This window comes from Sus scrofa, chromosome Y (assembly GCF_054392235.1).
Source record: "Sus scrofa isolate SSC_HxYL_T2T_F1_AM1 chromosome Y, Sscrofa_HxYL_maternal_Yorkshire_Landrace_v2.0, whole genome shotgun sequence".
NCBI classification, from domain to species: Eukaryota; Metazoa; Chordata; class Mammalia; order Artiodactyla; family Suidae; genus Sus; species Sus scrofa.
Genome location: NC_139402.1, coordinates 20,102,834 through 20,130,711, shown reverse-complemented (window position 1 = coordinate 20,130,711; position 27,878 = coordinate 20,102,834).

The window sequence follows — 27,878 nt, the reverse complement described above, 5'->3', positions numbered from 1 at the left end:
TAGTTTCTGTTGCTTTGGGAGACTGACCTGAGAAAATATTCTTGATGTTGGTGTCAGAGAGTGTTTTGCCTATGTTTTCTTCTAGGAGTTTGATGGTGTCCTGTCATATATTTAAGTCTTTCAGCCATTTGGAGTTTATTTTTTTTTTTTTTTTTTTTTTTTAATTTTATTTTCCCACTGTACAGCAAGGGGGTCAGGTTATCCTTACATGTATACGTTACAATTACAGTTTTTCCCCCACCATTTCTTCTGTTGCAACATGAGTATCTAGACATAGTTCTCAATGCTATTCAGCGGGATCTCCTTGTAAATCTATTCTAAGTTGTGTCTGATAAGCCCAAGCTCCCGATCCCTCCCACTCCCTCCCCCTCCCATCAGGCAACCACAAGTCTCTTCTCCAAGTCCATGATTGATTTTCTTTTCTGAGGAGATGTTCATTTGTGCTGGATATTAGATTCCAGTTATAAGTGATGTCATATGGTATTTGTCTTTGTCTTTCTGGCTCATTTCACTCAGGATGAGATTCTCTAGTTCCATCCATGTTGCTGCAAATGGCATTATGTCATCCTTTTTTATGGCTGAGTAGTATTCCATCGTGTATATATACCACATCTTCCGAATCCAATCCTCTGTCGATGGACATTTGGATTGTTTCCATGTCCTGGCTATTGTGAATAGTGCTGCAATGAACATGCGGGTGCATGTGTCTCTTTTAAGTAGAGCTTTGTCCGGATAGATGCCCAAGAGTGGGATTGCGGGGTCATATGGAAGTTCTATGTATAGATTTCTAAGGTATCTCCAAACTGTTCTCCATAGTGGCTGTACCAGTTTACATTCCCACCAACAGTGCAGGAGGGTTCCCTTTTCTCCACAGCCCCTCCAGCACTTGTTATTTGTGGATTTATTAATGATGGCCATTCTGACTGGTGTGAGGTGGTATCTCATGGTAGTTTTGATTTGCATTTCTCTTATAATCAGCGATGTTGAGCATTTTTTCATGTGTTTGTTGGCCATCTGTATATCTTCTTTGGAGAAATGTCTACCCAGGTCTTTTGCCCATTTTTCCATTGATTGATTGGTTTTTTTGCTGTTGAGTTGTATAAGTTGCTTGTATATTCTAGAGATTAAGCCCTTGTCAGTTGCATCATTTGAAACTATTTTCTCCCATTCTGTAAGTTGTCTTTTTGTTTTCTTTTGGGTTTCCTTTGCTGTGCAAAAGCTTTTCAGTTTGATGAGGTCCCATGGGTTTATTTTTGCTCTAATTTCTATTGCTTTGGGAGACTGACCTGAGAAAATATTCATGATGTTGATGTCAGAGAGTGTTTTGCCTATGTTTTCTTCTAGGAGTTTGATGGTGTCCTGTCGTATATTTAAGTCTTTCAGCCATTTGGAGTTTATTTTTGTGCATGGTGTGAGGGTGTGTTCTAGTTTCATTGCTTTGCATACAGCTGTCCAGGTTTCCCAGCAATGCTTGCTGAATAGACTTTCCTTTTCCCATTTGATGTTCTTGCCTCCCTTGTCAAAGATTAATTGACCATAGGTGTCAGGGTTAATTTCCAGATTCTCTATTCTGTTCCATTGGTCTGTCTGTCTGTTTTGATACCAGTACCACACTGTTTTGATGACTGTGGCTTTGTGGTATTTCTTGAAGTCTGGGAGAGTGATGCCTCCTGCTTGGTTTTTGTTTCTCAGGATTGCTTTGGCGATTCTCGGTCTTTTGTGGTTCCATATAAATGTTTGGATTGTTTGTTCTAGTTCTGTGAAAAATGTCATGGGTAATTTGATAGGGATTGCATTGAATCTGTAGATTGCTTTGGGTAGGATGGCCATTTTCACAATATTGATTTTTCCAATCCAGGAACATGGAATATCTTTCCATTTTTTTACATCTTCTTTGATTTCTTTGATTAAGGTTTTATAGTTCTCGGCATATAGGTCCTTTACCTCTTTGGTTAGGTGTATTCCGAGGTATTTGATTTTGTGAGGTACAATTTTAAAAGGTATCGTATTTTTGTATTCCTTTTCTAATGCTTCATTGCTGGTATACAGAAATGCAACTGACTTCTGAATGTTAATCTTATATCCTGCCACTTTGCTGAATTTATTAATCAGTTCAAGGAGTTTTGGGGTTGAGTCCTTAGGGTTTTCTAGGTATAGAATCATGTCATCTGCATACAGTGACAGTTTGATCTCTTCTCTTCCTATATGGATGCCTTTGATTTCTTTTGTTTGTCTAATTGCTGTGGCTAAGACTTCCAAAACTATGTTGAAGAGCAGTGGTGAGAGTGGGCATCCCTGTCTTGTTCCAGATTTGAGTGAGAAGGCTTTCAGTTTTTCCCCATTGAGGATTATATTTGCTGTGGGTTTATCATAAATGGCTTTGATTATATTCAGGAATGTTCCCTCTATACCCACTTTGGCGAGGGTCTTGATCATGAATGGATGTTGAACTTTGTCAAATGCTTTTTCTGCATCTATTGAGATGATCATATGATTTTTGACTTTTTTTTTGTTAATGTGGTGTATGATGTTGATTGATTTGCGTATGTTGAACCATCCTTGTGAACCTGGGATGAACCCAACCTGGTCATGGTGTATAATTTTTTTGATATGTTGTTGGATTCGGTTGGCTAAGATTTTGTTGAGAATTTTTGCATCTATATTCATCAATGATATTGGGCGATAGTTTTCTTTTTTGGTGGTATCTCTGCCTGGTTTTGGAATGAGGGTGATGGTGGCCTCATAGAATGTCTTTGGGAGTATTCCTTCTTCTTCAACCTTTTGAAAGAGTTTAAGGAGGATGGGCACCAATTCCTCTTTATATGTTTGATAGAATTCACCTGTGAAGCCATCTGGTCCTGGGCTTTTATTTGTAGGGAGTGATTTTATGACCTCTTCAATTTCATTTCTGGTGATTGGTCTGTTCAGTTGGTCTGTTTCTGCTTGATTCAGTTTTGGCAGGCTGTAAGATTCTAGAAAATTGTCCATTTCTTCCAGATTGTCAAACTTATTGCCATATAGTTGTTCATAGTATTCTCTTATGGTTTTTTGTATTTCTGCTGTATCCGTTGTGATTTCTCCTTTTTCATTTATAATTTTGGTGATTTGGGTTCTTTCTCTCCTCTTTTTAGTGAGTCTGGCCAGGGGTTTATCAATTTTGTTCACCTTTTCAAAGAACCAGCTCTTGGTTTTATTAATTTTCTCTATTGTTTTTTGAGTCTCTATTTTATTGATTTCTTCTTTGATCTTTACAATTTCCTTCCTTCTGCTGACTTTAGGACTTCTTTGTTCTTCTTTTTCTAATTCATTTAGGTGGAGGGTTAAGTTGTCAATTTGGGATCTTTCTTCTTTTTTGAGAAAGGCCTGGATTGCTATAAATTTCCCTCTGAGCACTGCTTTCGCAGCATCCCATAGATTTTGAGAGGTTGTGTCTTCATTATCATTTGTTTCAAGATAGTTTTTAATTTCCTTCTTGATTTCCTCATTGACCCATTGGTTTTTTAGTAGCATGTTGTTTAGTCTCCATGGAGTAGGTTTTTTCTCTTTCCTTTTCCCATGGTTGATTTCTAATTTCATAGCATTGTGGTCAGAGAAGATACTTGAGATAATTTCTATGCTCCTAAATTTATTGAGATTCGCTTTATGTCCCAATATGTGGTCGATTCTTGAGAATGTTCCATGAGCATTTGAGAAGAATGTGTATTCTGATTTTTTTGGATGTAGTGTCCTGAAGATATCAATTAAGTCTAACTTTTCTATTGTTTCCTTTAGGATCTCTGTTGCTTTATTGGTTTTCTGTCTAGAGGATCTGTCCATTGATGTGAGGGGGGTATTTAGGTCTCCTACTATGATTGTATTCTCATCAATATCTCCCTTTATGTCTGTTAATATTTGTTGTATGTATCTGGGTGCTCCTATGTTTGGGGCATATATGTTGATGATAGTAACATCCTCTCCTTGGATGGATCCCTTAATCATTAAATATTGTCCTTCTTTGTCTTTCTTTATGTCTTTTGTTTTAAAGTCTATTTTGTCTGATATGAGCGTTGCAACTCCTGCTTTTCTGTCATGTCTATTGGCATGAAATACTTTTCCCCAGCCTTTCACTTTCAATCTATATGTATCTTTTGTCCTAAGGTGAGTTTCTTGTAGGCAGCATATTGAAGGTTTTTGCCTTTTTATCCACTCAGCCATTCTGTGTCTTTTGATTGGGGCATTCAGTCCATTGACATTTAAGGTGATAATTGATAGATGATTATTTATTGCCATTTGATCCTCGTGTTCCAGTTGATTCTATGGTTCTCCATTCTTCCTTTCTTTTTTTTTTTTTTTTTTTTTTTGATTGGATGGTCTCCTGTTATTATCTGCTTGAGTGTATTTTTTTTTTTTTCATTTTTTGCAAATGCAATATTTGGTTTTGGCTTGTGGTTGCCCTGTTTTTTAAGTATGCTAACCCCTTCCCATAATTGTGTGTTTTAGCCTGATGGTCCTGTAAGTTCAAACACTTCATTATTATATTAAAATTAATAAGAGAGACATACATACAAACAAAAAGGATTATTTACCTCCTAACATCCCTTGCCCACATTTTATGGTTTTGATGACTCTTTTATTTTTTTCTTTTTAATTTTATTTTGTTTGAAGCATGTTCATGATTAAATCTGTATGCTGGCTTATTTGAGTGACTGCTCTCTGATTGTATCTTCCTCAGTCCTAGTTCTTCCTCTTCTTCTTCTTCTTTTTTTTTTTCTTTTCTTTTTTCTTCCCTTTCCTTCCTTTCTTTTTGGTTTAGAGAAGCCCTTTCAATATTTCCTTTAACCTGGGTTTTGTGTTGCTGTATTCTTTAAGTTTTTGTTTGTTGGGAAAAATTTTTATTTCCCCTTCTATTTTAAATGATATTCTTGCTGGATAAAGTATTCTAGGTTGCATATTTTTTCCTTTGAGCACTTTAAATATCTCTTGCCATTCCCTCCTGGCCTGTAGTGTTTCTGTAGAGAAATCAGCTGATATTCTTATGGGGGTTCCCTTGTAGGTAACATTCTGTTTTTCTCTTGCTGCCTTGAGGATCCTCTCTTTATCACTAACTTTTGCCATTTTTATTATGATGTGTCTTGGTGTGGGTCTGTTTGGGTTCAGTTTGTTTGGGGCCCTCTGTGTTTCTTGTATCTTGAATCCAGTATCCTTTAGATTTGGGAAGTTTCCAGCAATAATTTCTTCAAATATATTTTCCATTCCCTTATCTTTTTCTACTCCTTCTGGAATTCCTATTATGCGTAGATTGGCCCGTTTTATATTATCCCATAGGTCTCTTATATTGCTTTCCAGTTTTTTGATTCGGTTTTCTGTCTGTTGACCAGATTGAGTGATTTCCATTATTCTATCTTCCATATCACTGATTCGTTCTTCTGCATTATTCATTCTGGTTTTTACTGCCCCTAGTTCAGTTTGCATCTCTGCAAATGAATGTTCTAGTTTTTCTTGGCTCCTCCTTATATTTTCTAGCTCCTTTCTGAGGGTATCTGCATTGCTGTTCATATCTTCTCTTAATTCCTTCAGTATTTTCACTATTTCTCTTTTGAACTCCATGTCTGTCAGACTGCAGAGATCAGTTTCATTGTTGACTGTTTTAGGTGAGTTCTCCTGTTGGTTTGACTGGGGGTGGTTTCTCAGCTTCTTCATCTTGCTTGTTGTCTTCTTTCTCCTGAGGGAGTTGTACTCTCCGTTATCGGGTAGTGTTTGCCTTGTCACTGCCCTGGAATATTTCCTGAGGGCTGTCGTTGTTGGTCAATCTTTTTTTGAGGCAGTGTGGCTTTTCTGGAGTGTTGATGGGGCTAACAGTGTTTCTTTGAAGCAAAGGAGGACTTCCTGAGGGCAGACAGGACTGGGAGGTCCACCCCACGATGGTAGCAGATTTCACTTGGTTCTCAGCACCCCCTGGGGTCTTGGGCGGGTAGCAGGGCCCTTGGAGACTCAAGAGGTTCCTCCCCAGGGCAGCCCGACTCAGAAAGACCGTCTGAGATCTTTTCCCGATTCCGCCAGGCTTGTTGCAGCTTTTCTGGGCTGCAGGGGGTCCTGCCTGGAGCTGGCAGTCCTATGCAGCTGGTCCACTAGGTCTCAGCACCCCTTGGGGTCTTGGGCGGGTAGCAGGGCCTTTGGAGACTCAAGAGGCTCCTCCCCAGAACAGCCCGACTCAGAAAGACCGTCTGAGATCTTTTCCCAAGTCGGCCAGGCTTGTTGCAGCTTTTCTGGGCTGCAGGGGGTCCTGCCTGGAGCTGGCAGTCCTATGCAGCTGGTCCACTAGGTCTCAGCACCCCTTGGGGTCTTGGGCGGGTAGCAGGGCCCTTGGAGACTCAAGAGGCTCCTCCCCAGGGCAGCCCGATTCAGAAAGACCGTCTGAGATCTTTTCCCAATTCGGCCAGGCTTGTTGCAGCTTTTCTGGGCTGCAGGGGGTCCTGCCTGGAGCTGGCAGTCCTATGCAGCTGGTCCACTAGGTCTCAGCACCCCCTGGGGTCTTGGGCGGGTAGCAGGGCCCTTGGAGGCTCAAGAGGCTCCTCCCCAGGACAGCCCGACTCAGAAAGACCGTCTGAGATCTTTTCCCGATTCCGCCAGGTTTGTTGCAGCTTTTCTGGGCTGCAGGGGGTCCTGCCTGGAGCTGGCAGTCCTATGCAGCTGGTCCACTAGGTCTCAGCACCCCTTGGGGTCTTGGGCGGGTAGCAGGGCCCTTGGAGACTCAAGAGGCTCCTCCCCAGGACAGCCTGACTCAGAAAGACCGTCTGAGATCTTTTCCCGATTCCGCCAGGCTTGTTGCAGCTTTTCTGGGCTGCAGGGGGTCCTGCCTGGAGCTGGCAGTCCTATGCAGCTGGTCCACTAGGTCTCAGCACCCCTTGGGGTCTTGGGCGGGTAGCAGGGCCCTTGGAGACTCAAGAGGTTCCTCCCCAGGACAGCCCGACTCAGAGAGACCGTCTGAGATCTTTTCCCAATTCGGCCAGGCTTGTTGCAGCTTTTCTGGGCTGCAGGGGGTCCTGCCTGGAGCTGGCAGTCCTATGCAGCTGGTCCACTAGGTCTTAGCACCCCCTGGGGTCTTGGGCGTGTAGCAAGGCCCTTGGAGACTCAAGAGGCTCCTCCCCGGGGGAGCCCGTCTCAGAAAAACCGTCGGAGAATTAGGTCGATCTATTCACGGCCTGGCTAGGCTTGTTCTAGCTTTTCTGGGCTGCAGGCCTTTTCTAGGGGCCTGGTGGTGTTTGGTGCTGCTCTGTGGAAGTGTAGCCCCTCCAAAGGGCAAGCAGGCCTGTGCAGGGAGAGCCCCTGCGGTGGTAGGCTTCAGGCAATTGTTGAGGCCAGCCCTCCTGGATGGCAGGCAGCCCCAGGTTCGGCGAGAGCGTAGGGGGTGGCGGGGGTGGGGGGAGGGAATGCACTGGGAAGCACAGCTTTCTGCTAGCTAGCGGGCCTGTAAGCTTGCTGTGGCGTGGGGGGTATTCTATGGGGACCCACCCCTTCTTCTCTCCCCTCCCCAGCACGGGCGCAGACCAGGCTCTTCTCCCAGGTTCCCTCTGAGGCGGCTTTCCACTTCCCCGCCCCTAGAGTATTGCTCCCTTCCTCTGCGACAGCTTTGTTTTCTAGTCTCCCAGGCAGTCTCTGCCCCGTCAAATGGTTTAGAGACCTCCCAAGCAGTTTCCGCTCTGCCCCGCCCCCCTAGCCCGGGGACTAATCTCTGGAGCCGAGGTCTCGGTGCCCAGCCCCCACCCAGGCGGCGCCCCCCGGCCCTTTCTTGGGGACTAACCTTCGGAGGCGAGGTCTCTGTGCCCAGCCCCAACCCAGGCGTCCCCCGGCCCCCTCTCGGGGACCAACCTTCAGAGCTGAGGTCTCGGTGCCCAGCCCCCACCCAGGCGTCCCCCGGCCCTTTCCCGGGGACTAACCTCTGGAGCCGAGGATTCGGTGCCCAGCCCCCACCCAGGCGTCTCAATTTTTGGTGACTGTGCCCGTAGTTCAGATGGTCCGTTGGGTTCTTGATCGTTTTTCCGTACTCCGACTTACTGCTACACTCTTCTCTGCATCTGGAGATTCCTCCCGTTCGTTTGATCTTTCCCCCGGTAGGAGACTTTCCAGGGTGCGGGATCCCTTTCTCCTCCGCAGTTCCCTTTCGGGAGCGCCCGTCCCGCTCGGATTCACCTTCTCTCACTCTCCTCTTTTCTCCCGTTCTGCCCAATAATGTCACGAACTTCTTGCCGTTATTGGAGTTTAGGTTCCTCTGCCAGCGATTGGTTGTTGTTCTGTGCGAGTCATTTCTTCTGTAGATGTGCTTTTTTTGTTGTGTTTGTGGGAGAGGGCGAGCGTGTCCCCCTACTCCTCCGCCATCTTGTCCTCTCTCTGGAGTTTATTTTTGTGCATGGTGTGAGGGTGTGTTCTCGTTTCATTGCTTTGCATGTAGCTCTCCAGGTTTCCCAGCAATGCTTGCTGAATAGACTTTCCTTTTCCCATTTGATGTTCTTGCCTCCCTTGTCAAAGATTAATTGGCCATAGGTGTCTGGGTTTATTTCCGGGTTCTCTCTTCTGTTCCATTGGTCTGTCTGTCTGTTTTGATCCCAGTACCACACTGTTTTGATGACTGTGGCTTTGTAGTATTTCTTGAAGTTTGGGAGAGTTATGCCTCCTGCTTGGTTTTTGTTTCTCAGGATTGCTTTGGCGATTCTGGGTCTTTTGTGGTGCCATATAAATGTTTGGATTGTTTGCTCTAGTTCTGTGAAGAATGTCATGGGTAATTTGATAGGGATTGCATTGAATCTGTAGATTGCTTTGGGTAGGATGGCCATTTTCACAATATTGATTTTTTACAATCCAGGAACATGGAATATCTTTCCATTTCTTTACATCTTCTTTGATTTCTTTGATAAAGTTTTATAGTCCTCGGCATATAGGTCCTTTACCTCTTTGGTCAGGTGTATTCCGAGGTATTGATTTTGTGTGGTACAATTTTAAAAGGTATCGTGTTTTTGTATTCATTTTCTAATGTTTCATTGCTGGTCAAAGCACACTTTCAATGCACACCACACACAAATAACAAGACCCCATTTCTTCCACAATCCCCACCTCCCCCAGATACTTGAAGAACAGAAAATCAACACATACACACAACCAATGCCACCATATCCAACACACACACACCCTCACACACTCCATGAACAGTGAACACTGCACACAAAACACCATCCACAACACATGCCTCCCATTCCCACAGACAAAACACATTCCCGAAACCCAGCCTCAGAACACACCCAATCACAAGAAGTCAGCGAAAATCACCACAGAGCACACCTGCACTCTGAGATAATACACACATTCCTCACAACTCTTCACTATACATCTCAAAATAAGCAACACCTAAACACACAAGGATGCACACATCTCCTCCACACACACACATCCCGATCAATAGGGCACAACGCACAACTACACACAACGAAGCCGTTGCACACACACCCAATTACCACACAACACATATCCACCCACCAGACCTCAACAACTCAATGGAAAATCCCAGGCAACCAAAAACACACCACCAATCCACGACAGCACCAACACCAGACAAACCTCACCAAACACAAAATAAAACCAAATCCAGTCTCCACTAACCCCAGGCACCTGGACATACACAAAACACACTCACCAATGCACAAGACACACACGAACACCCAGCACACACAAGAGCCTCTGTGAACCTGAACACTGTCAGTGATATCACCCACCCACCAAGAACACATGAAAACTACAAAAAATACCCACCACAACACACCACACACAACCATAAACAAGCACACATGCACTCCATATACCCGGTACAATTCACACAAAATGATCACTTCCAGGCTTCTCCTGGACCATGCAGAGCAGATAAACACAAACAGGGTAATTCCTATGTCATACCCCCAAACGACCACACAAAAAAACACTCTTACCCTCAAGATCACACACACACCAGGCCACAAACACAGGCACACCCCCCTGAACAGCATCATTTTTTGTATTCACATCACAAACACGCCCTCACACTGCACTTTCCCAGGCAAAACGCACATCTATCAAAACTACCTATTTCTTTTGTCTTCATTCAACCCTGCGAAGACAAAACACCTCAACCACACACTATCTCATATTCACAACACCCAACACACACACAAACCAATCCAGCCTCTCAAAACGTGACACAGGCTCTCCCAACTTGCACATACCACAGGCAACCACAACATACATACACACCCACCCCACAGAAAACAGCCACACTGCACACAGTGACCACCCTCTCCTCCAAAGACAAAGGCTAAACCATCCCATTCTCACAACACACAAAATACAGTAACAAACCCCAAGTTCTAGAACAGCACAACCCCAAGCACACACCACACACAAACTACAAGCACAGAAAACAGCTCATGCTCATTTCCACACAAGCCCAATTGCACAATGCTTAACCCCCAACACTCACAAAGGGCCATGTCGCTCACAGAGCACACTACACCCTCTGAGTCTCATAACTCACTCTGCACTCTAAACACCCAATCAACCAGACACAACACACACTCAGATCTTAGGCTCAGATATCCCACAAACACACACAACTCAGGCATGCCCAATCAGAAAGGCCACCACACACAAAACACTCAGCACAACAGACCACACCACAAACTATCACAATAAACACTCTGCAACACATACAGGCAGAGGCACAGTAGCACAACCAGTCACCAATCATATAATCTGAACCACCACACAGCCCATGACACTCAAAGATGCACATTGCTCTCAACAAAACCACACTATCACAGAATCCCTCGAAAAACAATCCCCACACCAAAACACCATGATAAGGCCAGTCACACCATACAGGCAGCCCTGACACACACCACATCCACCAAACTGGATGCATTTCAAAAGAAAAAAACTGACGCACCCGGATGTCCTCACCCACACAGAGGCCACAGCACCTACTAAAATCCACACTCTTCACACACCCCTCCAAGCACTGAATCACACAAAACACCCAACACAACAAAAGAACACATGCCATAAAACCAAGACCACACAACCCACCCACCCCCACACAAAGAGCTGAGCCACCACCACACTCCATCCAAAGCCACTGCATGAAGGCAACCAAACCTTATTAACAAGACATACACTCTCCTTAAAAATAATTAACCCCAAAACACAGTACACACACCTGAAACTCCAACACACTTCCCAGTTCCCACATACAAACACTAACACCACATCATTTGACACCACACCTTACCAGAAACACTCAGCACAATCACAACCACACGACCACACCACACACCACATTAACACTCATGTACACACACTACACTTATCACCACACATTTTTCAGGTCTACCATACAACTCCCAACACACAAATCCCCACCAGACACTACTCCCACACCACCCAAATACAACACATGTACCTAATCAACAACACCTTCCATTCAACACTATACATACAACATCCTTCACCACAGAGACACACACTACCACCAAAAAAACACACACCCATGGAAATACCCAACAGCAGAGCAAGCACAAAACTCTCATATATTCACACAGCACAGGCACACACCAAACCATCAGGCCCAAGAGGAAAGCATCCATCCCAAACCCCACACCACACCAAGGACACCTCTCCACACACAGCAGTCGGCATGCACCCAAAAGAGCTGCCTCACAAATATTCATCACACACAAGCACACCTCCACAATCATCAACCTGCCCAAAAAGGACAAAGCCACCCACAAGACAATCAACACTCACATGGATGCCAAAGACACACTGCACACACTGAGACCCATTTCCAAAACAAGGCACACCATGCAGACCCAGAATCACACAACCCACAGAACATCCCAACACCCATGACACCATCACACTCACAGCTCCACCCTCCAAGAACTCCACTGCACAAACCCACACACCACACACACCTAACAAAACAAACATGCAAAACACTCCTCCCTTCAATTCCCAGGCCAGACACACAAACTCAACACACACATCATATCAACAGACCACAACCCCTCCAAGGGAATGAACACAACCCACAGGCCATGGGCCAACCACCACGTCACACATATCCATGAAACACCCTCCTAAAACACAATGTTGATGCACACCACAAACCCCTCCAAGACCATCCTATCACAACACTTCACACCTCACTCAGATAGGTGTAGCACAGAAAAGAAACACATCCACACCACTGATGCCACTGCACCCATCAACCACAAACACACTCACACACCAGGAACACCATTGAACACTGCACACAAAACACCAACCACCCCATATGCCTCCCATCCACACAGAAAAAAACACATTCCCCAAATCAAACATCAGAACACATCTACCCACAGGAAGTCCCAGCAAAACACACAGCACACTTTCATACCAAACAATACACAAAACCCTCACAGCCCTTCACCATATATCACAACAGAGAGAATAACTAAACATACAGCAAGCATGCACACACCTCCTCCACACTCACGCATTATGATCACTAGGGCACAGCCCACAGCAGCACACCACACAGACCTTTCGCACCCACCCAAATATGACACCCCCACCCACACACAACCTCCCACCACTTCACGCCACACCATGATATCTCAATGGAAAATTCCAGGCCACCCAACACACACCACAAATCCATGACAGCACCAAGACCACAGACCTATTTTTCCAAACACAAAATATATCCCAATCAAATCTCCTCTCACCCCAGACACCAGGACATACTCAACTCACACTCACCAATGCACAAGACACACACTACCACCCACCACACATGACAGGCATCCTAGAACCTGACCCTGCCAGAAAGGTCAACCACCCTCCAAGCAAAAAATGAAAGCTACAACAACACACACATCACAATACATGCACACAATCATACCCAACGGAAGCACCCATACACTAAAATATCCCGGCCCAATCCACACACGATGATCAATTCCAGGCGTCTCCTAGACCATGCAGCCCAGATACACAAGCACATGGGCATCCCCATCTCACATCAGAAACAACCACACACGATACACCTTCTTATGCTCAAACACACACACACACCACACACACACAGTCACACCCCAGTAAATACCCCCATGCTTTGTATGTACATCACACACCACACAACCTCACACTCTACCTTCCCAGGCAACACACACTCCAAGCCCCACAACTTTGCTCAACCATGCCCAAGACACACCTCCTCCCCCACACAGTTACACTCATATCATGCAACACACAACCAAACCAATCCAACCTCCCAAAACCTGAAACAGGCCCTCCCCTATTGCCCATACCACAGGCAATCACAAATAAACACTCAGAAACCATCAACTATATGGCTTGTGATCTTCAACCAGAGATCACCCTCTCTTCCACAGACCAATAGTAAACCATCCCATCCTCAGAACACAAGCAAGAGAGCAAAAAACACCAAAGTTCTAGAACACCACAGACACACACCACACACAAAACACTACCGCCAAGCACAGACACCACGTCATGCTCACTTCCAACAAGTGCTCAACCACACAAGGCTTACCTCCCAAAATACACACACTGGTCCATAACACCACAAAACACACAGCATCCTCCCAGGCACAGAACACAATCTGAACTATGAACACCCAACCACACAAGCCACTCACAAGCCCTAGGCGCAGTTATGACACAACCACAAACTACCAAGGATCACACATCCAGGAAACCCACCACACACACAACACTTAGAATAACACACCACACCACACACTACCCCCATGCACAGACCTGAAAACATACAGTCAGACGTAGGGCAGCACCACACCCAAAAAACAATCACATTATCTGTCTAACCACAGGGCCCATGACACCCAAAAACACTAAATACACTGCTTTCAACACAACCCACACTACCCACAGAATCCCTCATAACACAATCTCCCACACCACACCAACTGATCAGGCCAGGAACATGACACTCACAGCCCTGACACACACCACATCCACCAAATCTAGATGTTTCACAACACAACAAAACAGATAGGGCCAAATGCCCTCACCCACACAGAGGTCACAGAAACCATTCAAATACACACAATACTCACACCACTCCAAGCCATGAAACACACATCACACCAACAAAACTCCAGATCCCTTGCCATAAACACACGACCACACTAAACTCCCACCCCCACACATAAATCTGAGCCACCAAAACACTCCACACAACCAATCCTCAAGCAGTCAACAATGATCCCTTTGAAAAGACACACTCACACTCTCCTCAAAATCAACCAATCCAATGCACAACACACACACATGACAGTCACACTTCCCACACACCACAGGCAACCACCAACACCACAGCACATGCCACCACACATCATTTGAACCACACAGCACACTCACAACCACACACCAGACTTACCACAACCCACAACAACAGACATTCACACACATACACTCCACTTATCTCCACAAATTTTGCAGGTCCACCATCCCTCTCCAAATACACAAAGCCCTATCAGACACAGCACCCACACCACCCAACACCAACTCAAGTACCCAATACACCATACACTCCATTAAACACCATAAGCACAACATCCTCCACCACAGAGACACATACTACCACCCAGCACACACAGACCCATGGAAACACCCAATGGCAGAACACACAACTCACACATATTCACACATAAATGGCACACATACACTCCTCAGGCCCAAGAGGAAGACATTATTCCCATACCAAGACACACATGGAAACCTATTTCCAACAAAAGGCACAAAATCCATACCCAGAAACACACATCCCACTGAAAAGCTGAACACACACTAAACACCACACTCAGAGCTCTGTCATCCACAGAACCCCACCACACAAACCCACACACAACACAAACCTAACACAACTTACTTGCAAAACACTCCTCCCAACAAATCACAAACCACTCACACAACCTCACTGCACACACTTATGCTTAACAGACCACAACACCACAAAGGGAATTATCACAACACAGGCAATGGCCACACCGCTACCAGATACACAACCACATATCAACATCAGAAAACACACTATGGATGCATACACACAATAACCAAAAATTCACACCCCTATTGTAAAGCAACACAGCATCCCCCCAAAAAATCATGGCATGATACACACGCCAGTCCATCAATCCTCTACATCCCACACCACCAACCAAACACACCCCACACAACACATCCTGACACATGCCACACAATGACCCACAAGCGCACTTGTCGACACACCACAGGCAACCTCATCATGTACACAGCCTACTATCACACTCAATCAATGCTTCCCCCATGTGACACACCAACCTCAGCCCCACACCTCCCAAAAACACAACCCGTGCAAACAAGACACATGCCTCTCAAAAGCACACCTTCACACAACGCTACCACACACACAATCCTCATAAAATGCCCAAATACACCACATGTTACACACAAAACTCACACCTCCACATCACACAAAACACACACACAGACAACTACCCACCAATTTGCACATCATGGACAGACAAAAACACACACCTAACTGAACAGCAGGATACACTCAATACACATACTTATCACAACCCCAGTATCCACAGCACCCCCCTGCACACACCGTCATCCAACACAACATATATTCCATAGAGGTAACACCTCAGGCCAGGACCCCACAGTCAACATACACCATCTCACCACACACCCACGCTCCACAGACCTCAATCCAGTCCAGGGAACCAACACACCCCACAGACCACACCCTAACTGCCACCACACACACAACCACAAAGCACAACACTCACACACCTCTTTCAGGCAGACCCCACACCCATAACAAAAACATTCCAACACTACACAGCACACAACACCAAAACCTGCAAATCACACACCAGCAGCACCACCACTCAACAGATACAACACAAAAACACTCCCATTCACACACTCCACACACTAATGCACACTCCACATAAAAACTCACCACCCACAACACAAGCCTCCCATGCCCACAGACTAAACACATCACTGCAACACAACTACAGAACACACACCAACTGGAAATCACAGCAACGGACTTGGCACACACATGCACACACCCCCAACCCCCACACACCACCCCACAACACACCACATTGCTTTTTCAGGAAAACAAATAGCACCCAATAAACACAACTAACCACCATGACACCAAGGACCCACACATACATCACCAAATACACAATAGAGCACAATCAAATCCCTTCTCCCACAGACCCAAGGACACACACAAGCTCACACTCACACAGCAAAAGGCCCCAATGCACCACAGAGGACACAAGGTCCATGAATCTACCAGCATATGTAGCAATCCAGGTATCACACACCAAAGTGAACACCCTTAAACAACATATCTGATCCCACCACACAAAAAAACCCACATCTTATACCATCATACTCCAAAATACCATCTAAATCCACACATGAATATCCCTACCAGTCACCCCTGATGCCCACACCGCCTATACACATGGTCCTTTCCCAATCATGGACCAAATAAAGCTGAAATTCACAACATTTATACCCAAGAACACAGAACTACATAACACACACGCACCACAGCCTTACACACCCATATTTGCACACACCACACACACACTCACATACAATGGTCCAAGGCAACATGCACTCACAGCCACATGACAACACTGAATCCTGCCAAAGGTGCACCACCTGTGTCACACACACTCACACTCAAACACACACACATCTCCTAACACACCACACACACCACTCCAAATTCACAATGCCCTAAAACCCAATCCCCATCCAGCAGAATACTCATGCAACACCAACACACACTCACCCACACACCCCCCCCCACACACAAACCACACCATAAGAAAGCTACCAAATACCACCCTGTACCCACAGACATCACAACAATATCTGGACCACAGAAATACCCTTCCATGCGCACAACTCTCACAAGACAGAAACAACCCTCTTCAGGGAGCCAAGGAAATGCAGGGACTCGAGTAAGGGACTGTGCATGTCAGAAAAACCCAAAGGCAAGTTCCTAACCAAGGAAGGTAGCTTACCTGAATGGTGCAAGCCAAAGGTGGGATTCTGGTCAGGATAAAAGCCTTCCTGTATAGTGAAAAACATAGGGCAGGCTGAGGCTTGCCTGTGTGTTACAATTCTGAGGGAAGGCCTCAGATTACACAGCTCTCATGTTGACCTTGATGGGGAAGAATTGGGGCTTTCCCAGGAAAACAATTTCCATGTTTGCACCAGAGAACATGGATTCTTTTTCAGATGACCTAGTCTTTCCTGTTGTTTTTCTTGTTATTCAGTTTTTCCTCAGTCTTTCCTGTTATTTGCTTATTATTCTTATATTCCATTCTGATTTTCCTGTGGTGATTTGTAATTTAACAAAATTATAATAATATAATAATATCATGCTGAAGGACTTTCCCCTATTCAAATCTAATCTAATTAAAAACATAGTGATTATCTACTAACTAGTTATAGTAAGATTTAAAATTAGGATTTTAACAAGATTCACTGAGGTTAGACATTATTATTCATGAATAAAATGATGTAATCTGTTGCCTTTGTTCTTCTAAGAGACTTTTAAGTTTTAGTTATTTAAAGTTCGATTATATTTTCTCATACTGTCCTCCTGCCATGAAGCTTTGAAGATAAGCACTAATCTAAAAACAAGATTTGTGAATGCCAAATCCTTGTCTGTAGACTTTTTATCTCTTAGATAACCACACGATGCTTTGTACTGAATCTTCTTATTTTCACATGATGTTTTTTGCATGATGTTTTGTACTTATTGATCTTAGCTTTAATTAAAGATCTTAGAACATAATGTATAACTACTGTACCATGAGATTAGAAAATCTAAAAATTAACTATTAGAACTTCACCTTCAGGTGTACTTTCAACATTGTGGTGTAATTAAAAACTGTCTATATAAACAATCATCTATGCCAATAAAATTCGAGCAGTCCATGCTCTGAAAAAGAGAAAAAGAGGTTGTCTCTATGAGCATTCACCAACACCATCCATCCCTGACAGTGTTCACATCCCTGGCCAATGGAGCTGGACTCCAGTAACCCTCCAAGCTCTCTGACACCACTCACACACAACTACATAAAATACATATCTTTAAAGCACAGAGAACATCTTACACTCCCTTCCTCATAAAATCAAAAACAAAAGGCTTTTCCATAAACACACACACATAACTCAACCAGAGCCAAACAGCACACAACACCCACAAAACTACAGAACACTGACCCACACAAAACTATCACATCAGGCACTCTACCCGTTCAAAGCCACACCACGCAGAGATCACTGAACGACAAACACCAGAGACATACACATAATTGCATGACTCCACACACCCCATGCCCACAATGCCACAATGCACCACACAAACCAACAAAATACAGAGCTCGCTCCATACAGTCATAGGCACTTTGGCCACAACCACCAGACAAAAAACACAGCATGCAGACAAGGACACTGCCCAGGGCACCCAAAGTCATGCCATGCGCAACCAATAGCAAATCAAATGCACCACACTGGCAATCACTCACCACACACACACACCAAGTCATAAAGATCAGGAAATGCACACAGAATATGCAGCCCAAACCAACACAACACCAATGAAACATATACCTATCATCCCACAACACAACCTACACTAAAATATGCACTCCTGAACAAAGACCACACCAACCACATTCACAGCTACACCAAAAACATACCACTACAATCATTGAACCACCCATCACAACACACACAACCACCAAACACATATCTTAACACCCCCACACACAGAACACACACAGCCATATATCTACCACACTCCACACAACCACACAACACACATATATGCACAACAACAATCTACAAGACACTCAAAACATACTCAATTTCCACCACCCAAATACAAAACACCACACATACCCAACACCAAAAATTCTTCCAAACCTAAGACACCACACCAGGCACATAGAAAGAAGCCAGCACACCTCTGGAACCACACAGCACAGACACAACCCCAAATCACACAGACCACTCCCTACTCACACCAGATCCTAGCACACACACTACAAAACCACACACACATTTCAGGCTAAACATTGCCCTCCCAAACCCTAAAACACCTCAAGACACCACACCCACAACACCCAACCACACCACAGGCCCCAAGCCACTTCACACTCCATTCCACATAAGACAAGGGAATTTACCCCAAGCAGAAAAACACACAACCATCCAACACACACATCCCGCCTTAAATACACACTCACAAAGCCAATGACTTAATCATAAAGCACAGGCCCACAACTACACAAATGCAGAGTAGGATGTCCATGCAGAAAACACAACAATCAAAAGACACCTCTCCACACACCCCACAACTATGTCCCCACACTCTCCCTCACTGCCATGCAATACACAGGCTCACCTCATTGACTCCAACCCCTACATCTGTACAACACCACACACAATGCATTCATTAAGGGCACAACTTCCAAACAAGCCAACCCAAAATTACCCCCAAAAAATTGTCCACCACATAGCAAAGACACAAATCTACCATAAAATAACCATTAATTCACACCCTCACCATCAAGTGACACAGCATGCCCCTCAAGTCATAGAAAAAAAAACACACACCAGTCCATCACCACACCACACCCCACACCACCGACCAAGGCACACCCCACACACCATATCCCAACACCTGCCACACCATGAACAAAATTCACACGTCCACACACCACGCAAGTCACACGTCACAGGCAACCATATCACCTATACACACTACCCTCACACCCAATCACAATCACCACATGACACACCAAACTCAAGCACAAAGCTGCACAAACACACAAAACACTCAGGGTCAACCAAACACATACCTCTAAAAATTACAACAAACACACCACCACACCACAAAAAACATTCTCAGAAAATGTCCAAAAACACTGCACACTACACAAACGTCACACCTCCACACAAAATTCACATGCTCCACAACACACAAAACACCACACACATTGACAACATCACACCAAATCACACATCATGGACAATCCAAAGCACACATAAAACTCAACAGCAGAACACACTCAAAGCACATACTTCTCACAGCCTCAACACCCACAGCCCTCCCCTGCACACACCAACACACCAAGCATACGAAACATCCCACTCAGGCAACACACCAGCCCCAAAAAACCAAAGTCAACACACACACTGTAATCACACATAGGCTTCAAAGACCACATGCATGCCCATGCACATCCACACACCACACAGGCCATGGTCACACCACCACCACATACACAAACACAAAGCATACTTCTCACACACTCCTTGTAGGCAGAATTCACACACATACCACAAACACACCACACAACATCCAATCCTTCAAAGCACACATCAGCAGCACCATCAATCAATAGATGCAACAGCATATAACTTACGAACACTTGCATTCACACACACTACACACACCACAGAAACCAGTGCACACTGCACACACAACCTCACCAAACAAAACACACTACTCCCATTCCCCCAGTCCAAACACATGCACAAAACACAATCACAGAACACACACACCCACAGGAAGTTATGTCCACGACCGTTGAGCAAACCTTAACCTCTACTCAACACACACCACAACACTTCAATATTCATCACAAACCACAGCAGCAACCACAAACACCACAAACATGCACAGCCCACCACAACACAGCACATTGCCTGACACACACCACCGAACAACATAATATACAGACACGGCACACACTTCCTCACACCACACAACACCCCACATCCCACACATCAACCCATGCCACACCTTAGAGCATCCATGGAAAAGCACATGCCACCCATCACACACAAACACAGCACCAAGAAACCACACCTACATTACCAATCACACAATATAGCACAATCAAATCCCTCTCCCCACAGAAACCTGGCCACACCCAAGCTCACACACACACACTGTGCAAAGGACACATCACAACCCAAAGCACAACAGAGGCCACCATGACCCTGAAACCCACCAGCATATACAGAAATCCTTGAAACACACACCAAACTGAACACCCTCACACAACACATCCCATCCCACCCCACACAACAAAACTCATATCATAGAATATCACAATCCAAACAACCATCTCAATCCACAAAGAAAACCCCCTACCAGGCACCTCATGCAGCACAGACCCCCAATACACACATGGTACTCCAACTATCACAGCCCCAATAAAGCTCACATCACAAAACTTCTTACACCCAAGAACACACACCCACATGCCACTCAGGCAAACATGCAAAATGCCCTGCTAAACCCATCCTTTGCACACACCACAGACATGCTTACACAAAAAGGGCACAGGCAACATGCTCTCACAGACACATGAAAAAAGTGAATCCTGCCAAATATATACTACCTGATTCAAACATACTCCCACATACACACATATACCCCAAAACGCACCACATACCACTCCAACCTCACAAAAACCTACAACCCAAAACCCATCCTTCACAATACCCATGCAAACCCAAGACACATTCAAACACACACGCACACAAACCACACCAAAAAAAAAATCTAAATACCACCCTGCACCCAGAGATATCACAACCATATCTGGAAAATGGAAATAACCTTCCATCCTCACTACATTCACAAGACAGCAACAACACTCCAAGTCTGTGACACCACACACAGACGACTGCATATAACACTTATCTTCAAAGCACAGAGAAAACCTCACATTCACTGCCACATCAACACAAGAACACAAGGCTTTCCCACAAACACACACGCAGAGCTCAATCCCACCCACACAGCACAAAACGCCCTAAGAGCTATAGAACACCATAACACAAAAAACACCCTACAAAACTGGGCACATCACCCATTCACAGACACACCACCCAGATATCACATAACCACAAACCCCAGAGACACACACAACATTGCAGCACACCACACTCCCAATGCCCACAACACCACAACACAGCACCCATGCCCACAAAATACAGAGCTCACCCCATACAGATATAGGAACAACAGCCACAATGACCAGACAAAAAACAAAGCATGAAAAAAGGACATTCCAAGGACACCAAAAGTCACAACACTCATAACCAGTACCAACATAACCACACCACCCTGGCAAAACCTCACCACACAAGCCCAAACCAAGCCACCAGTATCTGTGACTGAACACAATACCTGCAGCCCGAACCAACACAACACCCATGAAAAATATATGTATCACACCACAACACAACCTATACAACCTAATGCAATCCTGAACATAGACCACACCACACATATTCACATATACACCATACACAGACCCCTCCAAGCACTGAACACAAAACAGAAACCACACAACCACCAAACACTTATCTTAAACCTACACCCATGCAAGGCACACACACATGTCATCACTTTACCACCTTCCACACAACCACACACCCACATACACCCAAAACTACACTCTACAGGACACTCACAAGATACTCAAAATCCACCACAACAAAACACACCACACACCCCCAACACACCAGAAATCCTTCCAAACCACAGACACAACCCCAGGCACATAGAAAGAAGCCAGTACGCCTCCCTTGAACCACACAGCACATGCACAACACCACATCCCACCAACCACTCCCCACTCACACAAGACCCTCACACAATCACAGTAAAACCGCACACAATTTTAACACCAAACATCACCCTCCAAACCCCTAAAACACCTCAAGACACCACACTCGCAACACCTGATTACACCACAGGTACCTAGCCACAATGCACTCCATTCCACAGAAGACACACAAATTCCTCCCAAGCAGAGAATCACATGACCACAAAACAGACACCTCCTTTGATCAACACACAACAGCAGAGCTGATGAATAACACATTCACACAGCACAGGCACACCACCAAACCTGATGTCCTGTAGAAGACGTCCATCCAGAACACACAACACTCAAGATATAAAATTCCTTATATCCCAGAACCATTGCCCCACACTCTCCCTCCCTGCCATGTAATACACAGGCTCACCTCATCAACTCCAACCCCTATATCTGGACAACACCACACACAAAGTACTCGTCACCAGCACAACCACCAAAAACACAACCCAACACAAACAATACCCCACACTACACTCTACATCACATAGCACACAGAAGAAACAAACAGACCACACAATAAACATCAATTCATGCCCTCACGATCAAGCAACCCAGCATGCCCCCCAACTTCCCACCAAAAAAACCACACAATAATGTCCATTGCCACACTGCACCCAACACCACCAACGAAAGCACACCCCACACACCACATCACAACACACAGCACACCACACCACACAAGCATACTCGTCCACATACCACACAAGCCACACACCACAGGCAACCACATCACCTACACACCCTGTCTTCAACCCAAACACAGCAACATCAAGACACAACAAGGTAAACAACACATGTCCCCCACACAACACACTTGGTAGAACACTGCACAGATACCTCTCAAAAGCACACCCCACACAGAACCCCACCACACACAACATCCTTGGAAAACCCCCAAACACACCACACACTACACACAAAACTCACACCTCAAAACCACACAAAACACCACTCACAGAAACATCTTTCCATCAAATCACACATCACAGACAACCCAAAACACACATCCAACTGAAAAGAATAACACACACAAAATACATCCTTCTAGCAGCCTCAACACTCACAGCACCCCCCTGCACACAACAACACACAAAGAACACCCAACATCCCATAGAGGCAACAAACCATTCCACAAAACCACAGACCACACATAACCTCTCGGGACAAAACTATGCTCCCAAACCATAAACATGACCAGGGAACCAACACAACCCACATCACACACCCTCACCACCACACACACAACCAAAAAGTATAACCCTCACACACCCCTTTCAGGCAGAACCCACACCAACACCCAAACATGCCACCGAAACATACCACAAAACACCCAAGCCCACAAAATACACCTGAGCAACACCTCCACTCAACAGATCAACAGCACAACACAAAAACACATACAGTCACACGCACCACACACAATGGAAACCAGTTCACACTCCACCCACAACTAAACCACAAACAACACACTCCTCACATTGACACAGAAAAAACATATTCATGAAGCAAAACCACAGAACTCACACACACAGGAAGTCAAAGCCACCCATCATTGAGCACACCTTAACCTCTACTCAACAGACACCACACTCACAACTCTACAATATCCATCAGAGACCACAGGAGCAGACACACACAGCCCTCCACAAAATGAAGAATATATTCCCTGACACACACCACAGAACAATGCAATACACAGAAGTGTCACACACAACCACACACCCCACAAAAGCCACACAAACCCACACACCACCCCACATAAACCTACAGGGCATAAACGGAAAATCACGTCACCCAACACACACAACCAATGCCACCAGAGCACCAAGGACCCATATACATATTACCAAACAATAGAGCACAATAAATTCCATCCTACCACAGAATCCTGGAAACACTCGAGCTCATACTCACCATTGCACAAGGCAAACAAGATAGCACAATTCAACACAGAGGCCCTAACTATCCTGAAACCCACCAGCATATGCAGCAATCCACAAAACACACACCAAAGTAAATACCCTCACATAACACACCTCATCCCATCCCACAAAACAAAACCCATATCATACACCATTGAGCTCAAAACTACCATCTCAATGCACACATGAATATCCCTAGCAGGAACTTCCTGGAGCCCGCATCATATATACACACATGGTCTTCCCACATAACACTCCCAAGAAAGATGCATATCACACAATATCTTATACCCAAGAAGACACACTGACATGCCACAAACACACACACATGCATAATGTCCTAACACCCCCATTCTTTAGAGACTCCACACACAAGATCACACACAATGGTCCCAGGTAACATGCACTCAGAAAAAAATGACATCTCAAAGTCCAGCCAAAGAAACACCACCTGCATCACACACACACACACACACACACACACACACAAATACCACAACACAAACCACACACCCATCCAACCTAAGAACACCTACAAAGCAACCCATATCCTACAAAATAACCATGAAACCCCAACATACACACACACACACACACACACACACACACACACACACACCAACCACACCTTAGAAAACCTACAAAATACCAGCTTGCACCTGCAGATATCACTACCACATCTGGACCACAGAAAGACACTTCAATCCTCATAACCATCACTGCACAACAACAACATACCAAGCTATGTGACACCACACACCATGACCAAAAACACAATATATCCTCAACAAAAAGCTAACCTCTCACACTCAGTTCCTCATCAAATAAAAAACACAAGGTTTCCTACAAACACACACAATGCTCAACCCAACCTACACTGCCCTCAGCACCCTCACAGCTACAGAAACCCATCATCACATGCTGGGAGCAGAGGAGATGCAGGGACTCAAGGAAGGGACCTTGCCTGACAGGAGAAAAACCTGAAGGCAGGTTCCTAATCAAGGAAGGGAGCTCACGTGAATGGTGCAAGCTGAAGGTGGGCTTCTGGTCAGGATAGAAGTCTCTTTGTACAGTGAAAAACAGAAGGCATGCTGAAGCTTGCCTGTACATTGAAAAACCAAGGACAGGCTGAGACCTGCCTGTATCGTGCAATCTGAGGCAGGCCTCAGGTTACATGGCTTTCATGTTAGTGTAATGGGGAAAAATTTGGGGCTTTCCTGGGCAATTTCCATGTTTGTGATGGAGAACATGGATTTTTCTTGGGTGACTTAATCTTTCCTGCTGTTTTATTTCTTATTCAGTTTTTTCCTCAGTCTTTCCTAATTATCTACTTATTATTCTTGTTGCCCATTCTTATTTTCCTGTGGTGATTTGTGATTTTCCAAAATTAAAGTAATAATATAATAAGAATTTCATTCTAAATTGCTTTCCTCTATTTAAATCCAACTTAATTAAAACATAGTGTTTATCTACTAACTAGTCATACAGTCAGCTTTAAAGTTAGGATTTTAATAAAGTTTATAGAAGTTAGACACATATTATTCATGATCAAAAAAACACCTATCTGTGAGTTTTTTCCTTGATTTTAGAAACTTTTAGTGGTAGTTAACTAAGTTGATTTGTATTTTCTCATGCTGTCTCTCTGCCAAGGACACTTTAAAGATAGACACTAGTCTGAAGATATAAATTGTTATGTCTGTGGTCTCTTCAGCTTGTAAAAGTTGGATGGCCTTGTGATGGTTTGTGCTGGATATCCTCTTTCACACATGATGTGTTTGTGCCTTTTTGCCCTTGAATTGTACTCACTAAATTTAGTTAAGTTAAAGATTTTAAAAACATGATGTAAGACTACTGTACCATGTGATAGGAAAAGAAAATATAAAAATTAACCAATGTACTTTTAACACTATGATGTATTCTGTAGTTAGAAACTGTCTATATAATAACCATCTATGACAATAAAATTTGAGCACCTCAGTGCCCTGAAAGAAGGGACAAAGAATCAGTCTCCATTGCATACACTGACACCACCACTCTCTTTCAGACCACTCTCTGCCCACAAGAGCTGGTCTCCAGCAACCAAACTAAACATATGACCACCCCAGGCACACGACCCATGCAAAGCAATGTGGCACAAATATCACACAAACATATACACCATAAACAAAAACTGAGTTGTAGCACACCACGCAAAAACCACCCACAACCCAACAAAATGGCACCCATTCACACAAATTACAGACCCCACACCATACAGACATAGGACCATTGGCCACTCCCACCAGACACAAAACACAGCATGTAGACAAGGACACTTCCCAGGACACCCAATGTCACACTATGCACAATGAATAGCAACACAACCACAACACCTCACCACACACACCCATGCCAAGTCACCATGATCCAGGATTGCAACCAAAACCCATAGCCCAAACCAACAGTACATGCATGAAACATATATTCATAACCAAAGAAAACAATCTGTACAACGAGATGCAGTCCCACACACATTCACAGCCACACCCATAAACATAACACTCCAAGCACTGAACCACCCATAACAAGCAACATATCCACCAAAAAATTATTTAACCCCACACCCACACAAGGCACATGCATACAGCCTAACCCCTACCACCATCCAGAAAACCACACACCATTCCTACAACTACAACCTCACTCTTCATGACACTCACAACATAATCAAAAACCAACACCTTCAAAACAATATACCACACACACAACAAACCAAACATCATTCTGAAACCCAGATACCAACCCAGACACCTAGAAGGCAGCCAGCATTATGACCTTTAACCACAGAGCAAATGCACATACCACAAGACATAGAAAAAAAATCACACACAATAAAACAAAATCATAACCCACAACACACAACCCCACACACACAACACAACCACACACTCTTTTCAGGCCAAACATTGCCCTCCTAACATCAAAAACACGTCAACACCACACCTGCAACACCTGACCACACCACAGGCACCTAAACAAAACACACTGCATTCCACACAAGACACACGAATTCCTCCCAAGCAGAGAAACACATGACCACCAAACGAACACCTCCCTCCATTAAAACGCACCCACAGAGCCCATGATTCTCATTCAGTTACAATAA